This window comes from Pseudorca crassidens, chromosome 13, assembly GCF_039906515.1.
Source record: "Pseudorca crassidens isolate mPseCra1 chromosome 13, mPseCra1.hap1, whole genome shotgun sequence".
In the NCBI taxonomy this organism is placed as follows: domain Eukaryota; kingdom Metazoa; phylum Chordata; class Mammalia; order Artiodactyla; family Delphinidae; genus Pseudorca; species Pseudorca crassidens.
This window is the reverse complement of record NC_090308.1, coordinates 82313918-82323283: the sequence shown is the minus strand read 5'-3', so window position 1 is coordinate 82323283 and position 9366 is coordinate 82313918.

The window sequence follows — 9366 nt, the reverse complement described above, 5'->3', positions numbered from 1 at the left end:
GACCCATTGCCTTGAACAGAAAGGGGAACTTATCTAAGAAAACTGCTGTTGGCATTAGAATGTTCCTAAGAAAATGTAATGCATTGGATGACTCCGCAAACAATTGAGTGTCTACTTTTTGTGTCCAATCATGCCCTGTATCCTCACTTGCCCTTCTCAAAGGCCTTCAGCAGTGCTCTGCTGCCTCCTTAGCCCGGTAATAAAGGTCTTCTATAATCTGACCCCACCCTACTTCCTCAGCTCAATCTTTGCTCAGGATGCACAAAGTTGAGACACTTCCATTTTCCATGAAATGCCTTCTCCACCTCTAAATGCCTAGTTTCCTCTGCTTAAAATGCCCTTTTCCCAGGATCTGCTCTGTTAAAACGTTAACACCCTTCAAGGCCAAGGTCAGACGTCTCCTTCCCCACAACTCAATCTCTGGTTAACTCCAGTTGGAAGTGCCCTCTGGCTCTGACAACTACAGTGATCACCGTACACCTCTTTGAGGAACTTTTGGGATTTTCCCTGTATTATAAGGAGCTGTGTGTCTGTCTATCCAGGCACTAAACAGTAAACCTCTTAAGGGGACGAACAAGTTTTATTCATTTTAGTCTACAAACTTTGAAAATCATATATACTCAATAAATGTTTGTTGAATTAAATTGAAATTTGAGGGTTTGACACCTTCATTTTCAAGATTAAGCAAAACCTAAGTCAGCAGAAAAAGTTCCACTTTCTGAAATGCTGCCAAGTACCTTAATAATCTTGGCATTTGTAGAACATTTTTCATTTCTGAAGTGCTTTATAAAAAAATCTCTACTTAACCCTTCAGTGGTCCCGGCCTTGGTGTATCATGTAATAGGGTGATGATCTCATACCCCTTGGGATAATGCTGGGAAGACGTCCCACAGAGGGTGAAGTCAGGTGATTTCCACAGCACAGGGAAGCAAGAAGCCAGCAGGTTCCACATGAAATAACTGTCAGTCACCACACAGGTGCCACAGGTGGTGGCAATAAGCACAATGAAAGGCAAAGCTTCCTCTTCTGTTTCCCTTTCTTCCTTCTTACTATAGATGACATCATCTTCCTATGTCTAAGTGCTCATTTTTATAAATTCTAGAAAATAATTCAAGTTCTCTTTAGTCTAACAATTTATTGTTGTACAAAGCCAATGGGCCAAATCCGAAAATATAAATTAGTGTGTATGGTTGTGTTAGAGAGAGAGAGGAAAAAAATTATTACGTTCAGTGAAGAGCATGATATCACAGCTGTCAGCCAATTTTAAGTCAAACTTTATGTAAACATTTAGACGTTTGGAACAAATTTTTTTTTTTCTTTTTGCGGTATGCAGGCTTCTCACTGCCGCGGCTTCTCCCGCCGCGGAGCACAGGGTCCGGATGCGCAGGCCCAGCGGCCATGGCTCACGGGCCCAGCCGCTCCGCGGCATGCGGAATCCTCCCAGACCGGGGCACGAACCCGTGTCCCCTGCATCGGCAGGCGGACTCTCAACCACTGCGCCACCAGGGAAGCCCTGGAAGAAATATTGTAGAAAACAAATTACTCCTTTTAACACAATGAATTACCATGCTTGTTCTCTCCACAATAACCATTAATTCACAAAAAATTAGATTCTACATAATTTTCAGGAGCATATCTACTAACTAAGTTAGAGCACAATAAGTAAATCAGTCGTAAAAATTAGAAACATCTTACGTATCCAACAATATAAAATTGTTTATTAAATGTAACAATAAAATATGCTTTGTTCTTACACTAGAACATTATGTAGCCATTAAAAATTGTGTTATAAAAATTAGTGTGTTGTGAAAAAATATTCACAGCATATTATTAAGCAAAATAAAATGAACACTTGTGAATTCTGATAAATAATTCATTTGATTGATTATGAATCCTAATATTTTTGAGGTTGTTTTAATGACAATATTTTATAGGTAACCACCACTATGATCCTAAGACAATTGGGCTTAATGCTTGATTTCAGAAGTGATTCACTGGGCCATTACCAACTAGGTCCCTGATAAGGTACAAAAGGTTGTTTGTCAACATAAATCAGGAAGTTAAACAGAAGAAAAAAGAGGAAGAAAGAAAGAAGGAAGGAAGGGGAGAAAGAAAGGAGAGGGAGGGAGGGAGGGAAGAAGGAAAGGAAGAAGAAAAAGTTAAAATTCAAAAAGGTAGAAGGGAGGACTTGAGAAAGAAAAAAAGGCAGAAATAAATAAAATATAAAACAAAAAATTAGGAATTTTTAAAAGCCAAAAATTGGTTTTTTGGAAAAGCTAATCAAATCAATAAATCTCTGGAAAAATTGATCAAGATGAAAAAGAGAGAAGACAGGGCTTCCCTGGTGGCGCAGTGGTTGGGAGTCCGCCTGCCGATGCAGGGGACGCGGGTTTGTGCCCCGGTCCGGGAGGATCCTGTGTGTCGCAGAGCGGCCGGGCCTGTGGGCCACAGCCACTGGGCCTGCACGTCCAGAGCCTGTGCTCCGCAGCAGGAGAGGCCACAACAGTGAGAGGCCCACGTACTGCAAAAAAAAAAAAAAAAAAAAAAGAAGACATAAATTGCCAATTTTAAGAAGTAAACAAAGGACTTCACTAGAGATCCTACAGATATTAAAAAGATAATAATATTGAATGAGCAAAATCCTTTAAAAATCCAATTTGCCAAAACTGGCACAATAAAAAACAAAATCTAAATGCTCCTACAGCTATAGTCTACTAGAATCTATAATTTAAAAGCTTTTCACAAAGAAATCACCAGAACCAGATGACTTCATTAGTGAATTCTTACAAATATTTAACACCAAGCTTTTGCAAACTCTTGCAGAGATTTATAGAAGAGTGTACACTTTCTAAGTATTTTGTGAGGTTGGCATAGCCTTGATATCAATACTTGGCAAGAATATTACAAGAAAGGAATATTGCAGTGAGATTTCTCCTACAACACAGATGTGAAACACCTACAAAAGTTAGTAAATCAACTCTGTAAAATATAAACATTGTGATCAAGTTGGATTTAATCCACAAATGTAAATTTTTTAAATATAAAATCAATTAACCATATTAACAAAATAAGGAGAAAAGCCAAAATAAAAACATTTGATAAAAATGTAAAACTCATTATAAGTATAGATACACATATATATAATTTTATTAAATTAGGAATGAAAAGGAAACTTCTTGTTACTTATTACTTATCATTGATTAGTATAATGTAATCAATGATATTACCTAAAAAAAGACTACACAGCAAATGTCTTACTTAAAGTTGAAAGAGTGTAAGTTTTACCCTCTGACATACAGAATAAAATAAGAAAGCCTGCTATCATGACTTTATTCAACAACGTAAGAGAAGTCCTCATTACTGCAAAAAGAAAAACAAAGAAAAGTTACAAGGACTGGAAAGGAAGAAATATGACCGTCATTATTGATAGATAATAAGATTATGTACATGGAAAAATTTAAAGGATCTATGAAAAACTATTAGACTTAAGTTAAATTAACAAGGTAACTAGCTATAAGGACAATATAAAAATTGTTATTCTATGTACTAGACAAAAACAAATAGAAAATGAACTTTAAAAATAATTTATAGTAAGTCAAAAATATCAACTACCTGGGAATTAATTTACTGAGAGAGATGTGAAACCACTACAGAAAAAACTAAAAACAAATTTAAGAAGACCAAAATAAATGGAGGGATATACCATATTCATGGATAGGAAGAGTCAATATTTTTAAGACATTAATTTTTCTCAATTTTCTCTCAGATTCAATGCAATCCCATTCAAAATTTCAGCAGACATTTTTGTGAAAATTGTTGAACTGATTCTAAATTTTTTACAGAAATTGAAAGGAGCAAGGATAGAGAAGACCATCTTGATGAAAAATAAAATTAAAAGACTTCTACTACTAAATATTAAGACATTACACTACCAAATATCAAGACTTATTGTAAAGATTTAGTAATTAAACACTGTGATGTTCATACAAGGATAAACAAATAGACCATTGGAACAAAATTAAGAGTCTAGAAAGAGTCTAAATAAATCATCACCTAATTTTCAATAAAGGTGCCAATGCAATGCAGTAGGGAAAGGAAGGACTTTTTAGCAAGTGGTGCTAAATCAGTTGGAAATCCACAAGGGGAAAAAATTGAATCTTAATTCCACCTCCACAACACATAAAAATCAATCTCAGATGGATCATAGATCAAAATGTGAATGATAAAACAACAAAGTTGTTAGATAAGAACATAGAAAATGGCTTCACAAACTTGGAAAAACAAAGATTTCTTAAGTGAGAAGGAAAAAGTAATACCTAAAAAGGGTAAAAATTCAGACTTCATTAAAAAGCATCTCAATTCATCAAAAGACATCATTAAGAGTGTAAAAAATCAGGCTTCCCTGGTGGCGCAGTTGTTGAGAGTCTGCCTGCCGATGCAGGGGACACAGGTTTGTGCTCTGGTCCGGGAAGATCCCACATGCCGCAGAGCGGCTGGGCCCGTGAGCCATGGCCACTGAGCCTGCGCGTATGGAGCCTGTGCTCCGCAACGGGAGAGGCCACAACAGTGAGAGGCCCACGTACCACAAAAAAAAAAAGAGTGTTAAAAATCAAACCAAAACTCCAACATATAAAGGGCTTGGAAGTCATCATCTCCACCCTTAAACAAGAAAAACATAAACAAACTGAATATAAACAAATTTGCTTAATCCATCAGAGGAATGGGATTGCAAGGCAAACAGTGACTTCAAAATGTGAAGAATGTGTGTGATGAATTGGGATGAATACATACACTAATACATATAAAATGGATAACTAATAAGAACCTGCTGTATAAAAATAAAATAAAATTCAAAAAAAACCATAATGTGAAGAAACAGGCACATGCTGAACAATATAGCGACTGAGATCAGCTTACCCTGAGCAGAAGTCACTGGAGCCATAAACTTGTAGCAACACTTAAATGGTAATTTTAGCAAATTGACGGAATGTAGAGTGTGACAAAGCAATCTAACTGTATTACACATTTATGACACAACCTCACTGAAGGAGGTGGGTGTTTTAAACTAAACAACTTTGCAAATGAGTTTCATCTTTATAAGACTAAAGGCAAAAGAAACTGTACTCTATATAAAGTTGAGTCATGGATGAACAATTCTGATACCACTATCCATGTGTACCAGAATTGAACAATTAAATGGATGGATGGTGGGAGGTGGGATCCAGGTTTCTTACTGTTGGAGTCAGAGGTTATTGAGAAGCAAGTGGAAGAGGCTGGAATGATCCATGTGGTGATGGATTAGACACTGTGTATAAGTTCATTTATCTGAGCATGAACTCATCAGTAATGAACTCATTTAGCTAATGTAGATATCAATGTTTACACACAGAAACATTTATAATGTGTGCATATACACAGGTTAGTATATGCACATATACAGCCTTGTTCTATCAGCTGAAAGGGCGTAGAAGCAGTGACTCTCCAGTAGCAATGATCCCACCTAGTGCCCTCCCTCTAATAAAAGGAATCAGGGATCCTTGAAGAAACGGCTGATTCTAGAACTTGAACAGAAAATACATAAGATGACATCTGAGTATCTCTGTAGAGCCAGAAAATAAGGAAGTGGTCCCAAAAAAATAGCCCACAATATTGGGGGGACATCAAAGGGACACAGGAACCAATTGAAAGAGCCCCCAATGGCCAGAGCTGGAACAATTTGAGCAACAAAATAAAATGGTCTTAGATTATAACCCAAAAAATAAAACAAATATCTGTGAGTTCATATTGATATAAATGAAGTAAGTTAATAATGAAGGAGAAGAGACAAAGCTCCCATGCAGAAGATTTCTAGATAATTTCTGTAGCTACTCCACCCTCAAGGATGGGGGGCATAGCAACTTAACTTCCCAATCCTGAAGGGTGGGCTGCACACAGTGACTTCCCCCCAAAAAGAGAAAACACTTAACTGAGGAGGAACCTAGAAAACACCAACTCAGCCAGCTGATCAGGCTATCACTGCCAGCAATAAGTCATGCTTGTAGTATGCATTCTTGATAGGATGTGATGAAAAGACCACTTTATCTCTGTGATCTTCCTCCACAAAGCCCATGATGCCAGTTTACTCTGTGAATCCCAAACTCCTAATTTATCCCTCCCCAGCCTTCCCCTTTGGTAAACACAAGATTGTTTTCCATGTCTGTGAATCTGTTTCTCTTTTGTAAATTGACTGTATCTTCTTCTATGTGTACCCTTAAGTATAAAATGCAAAAAAAGAAAAACATCAGACACATTCCATTAGAGGAGTATTATACAATATATCTGACCAGTACTCTTCAGGACTCTCAAGGTCATCAAAAACAAGGAAAAGTCTAATAAACTGTCACAACCAAGAGGAACCTAAGGAGACATGACAACTAAATGTAATGTGATAACCCAGATGGGATCCTGGAACAGAAAAAGGACGTTAGTTTAAAAACTAAGTAAATCTGAATAAAATATGAAATTTAGTTAATGTTTATGTATCAGTATTGGTTCATTAATTTTAACAAATGAAAAATACTAATGTAGGATTTAATAATAGAGAGAACTGGGTATGGGATATACACTATCTTTGTGATTTTTCTGTCACTCTACAACTGTTCTAAAATAAAATTCACCTTTAAAGTAATCTGCACCATAGAATGGGACAAATATTTGTAATGCTTATATCCAGGAAAGGACTTACATATAGAAAACATAAAGAACAGACTTGTATACAGAATACATAAAGAAAAAGGCAAATTGATGAGGAAAAATAAAAATGGTCGAGTGAATTGAGTAGGTATTTCACAAAACAGAAGACGCAAATTGCCAGCAAGTATGTAAAAATGTGCTCAACATCATTAGTCATCAAGAGAAGGTAAATTAAGACTGTAATAAGAAAACACCTCACACACATCTGCATGGTTATAATTTTAAAAACTAACAGCACTAAGTGTTGGTGGGATGTGTACCAGAGAAATTGTAATCACAGCTGCTGGGGAGGTTACTGGCACAGCTACTTTGGAAAATTAATTGCTGTCTATTAAAGCTGAATATAGTTATTCTGTAACACCAAACTAGAAACAACCCAAATGCCATCAATAAATAGAATGAAAAAATAAATGTTGGTATGTTCACATAATGGGATGTTATACAACGAAAGAGGGTATTTTATTGCTGTATAAGCATATGGATGAATATCACAGAAATGAACAAAATGAGCCAGACACAGAAAACTAAGATATCATTTATACAAAGTTCAAAAAATAGGCACACAGAATCTGGGGTGATAGAAGTCAGATGAGTGTCACCTTAGGGGGAGAATGACTGAAGGGGGCTTGAGACAGGTTTCTGGGATAACGGCAGTTTTCTGTCTTGGTTTGGGCAGTGAATATATGTGCATGTTCCCTCTGAAGAAGTTAATGGAGCCCTTACATTACATCTGTGTGCCTTACTGCATGCATATCTTACTTCAACAAGATAAGTTACAGAAACAACTACACTGAGACATCATATCTCACACACCAGGTTGTTAGAAATTCAAAAGATGCACAATGTACTCTGATGGTGAGGCTGTGAAGGAAGGGGCCCTCCAGGCAGTGCTCGTGGGAATGCTACATGTCACCACCCCATGGAGGAGACTTTGATGTTGTTATGGGCTGAACTGTAGCCTCTCAAAATTCACATGCTGGAGCTTCAAGCCCCAGTACCTCAGAACATAACTGTGTTTAGAAATAGAGCCTTCAAATGGATGACTAAGTTAAAATGAGGCCATTACAGTGTACCCTAATCTAATCCAACTGATGCCCTTAAAAGAAGAGGAAATTTGGACACAGAAATGTAGCTGCACAGAGGAGAGACTGTGTGAGAACACAGCTGGAAGGCGGCCACCTGCAAGCCAAGGAGAGAGGCCTCAGGAGAAACCAAATCTGCAAACACCTTGATCTTGGAGTTTCAGCCTCCAAACTGTGAGAAAATAAATTTCTATTGTTTAAACCAACCAAACCTAGCAACCTAGGGTATCCCAAAAGTCTTAGAGCATTTTTAAGCTTTATTAACTTCAGAACAATAAATGCTATAAGCCTACAAAATATAATTTGAATGTTTTTTATATTCTTATATACTCACTTACTGTTGTGAATTTTAAGTAATAATTTTTATTTACTTTTTAGGCTCTCTCATAGATGATGCAAACATTGATTTTAAAATTAGAAAATTATTTTTCCAACTGACAAGATTAAGTATGTAAATGAAATTTAAATGATTGAGCCATCAAGTGATAAGTTTTTGTAAGTTTTTAACATTTATATTTCTGACATTGTTAAACCTTAAAACACACTGAGCTTGTGGAACACTTTGTGTATGCATCCACCCTTTGATCCAGGGTTCCCACTTCTGTCTGTCCCACAGTTAGACTGGCCAAAATATGTAAAGATAAATCCACAGGGCTTTATATTTTAGTACTATTTGTCATGGAGGAACCAGGAATAGAAGCTAGACATCTCTGAATTTATCTTGTTTCATATATTTTATTTTGAAGCCTTGCAAATACTTTACATATTTAGAAGCTCAAATTAAGTTTAAAACAACAATTCCTAAAAACTGGAAGTAACATAAAAAATATATTGTGTATCCAGTTGATGTAATAACCATACAAAGGCAACTAATTCAAATGACTTTAAAGCATAGAAATTTGACTGTATTTTCTTTTTTTAATTTTTTTTAAATTGAAGTATAGTTAATTTTACAATGTTTTGTTGTCAGGTATAGAGCAAAATGATTCAGTTAAATATATATATTCTTTTTCAGATTCTTTTCCATTATAGGTTATTACAAGATATTGAATATAGCTCCTTGTGAATATAGTTCCCAGTAGGTCTTTGTGGTTATCTATTTTATATATAGTAGTACGTATCTGTTGATCCCAAACTCCTAATTTATCCCTCCCCTCCTTTCCTCTTTGGTAACCATAAGATTGTTTTCCATGTCTATGAGTCTGTTTCTGTTCTGTAAATTGGCTGTATATTCTTGTATATATACCCGTAAGAAAAAAATGCAAAAAAAATTTAACTGTTATAGGAATCATATTATTTATATTTTCAGTGCTATTACTGGTATTTTTATTCTGAGTATTATTTCCTTGAGTTAGACAAGGAAAATGGATAATTATGTTGTTGTTCATGAGAACTGGGATATGGGGCATGTGGTAAAGAAAATACAAATGTAACATCAACAGATGAAGTAAAAAACCTTATTGTCCCAAATTTGAATTGGAAATGGATTCATTGTTTCATTTCAAATGTCCACTGAAAACACCTGTTGGGATACAATAATCCATGGATGTCT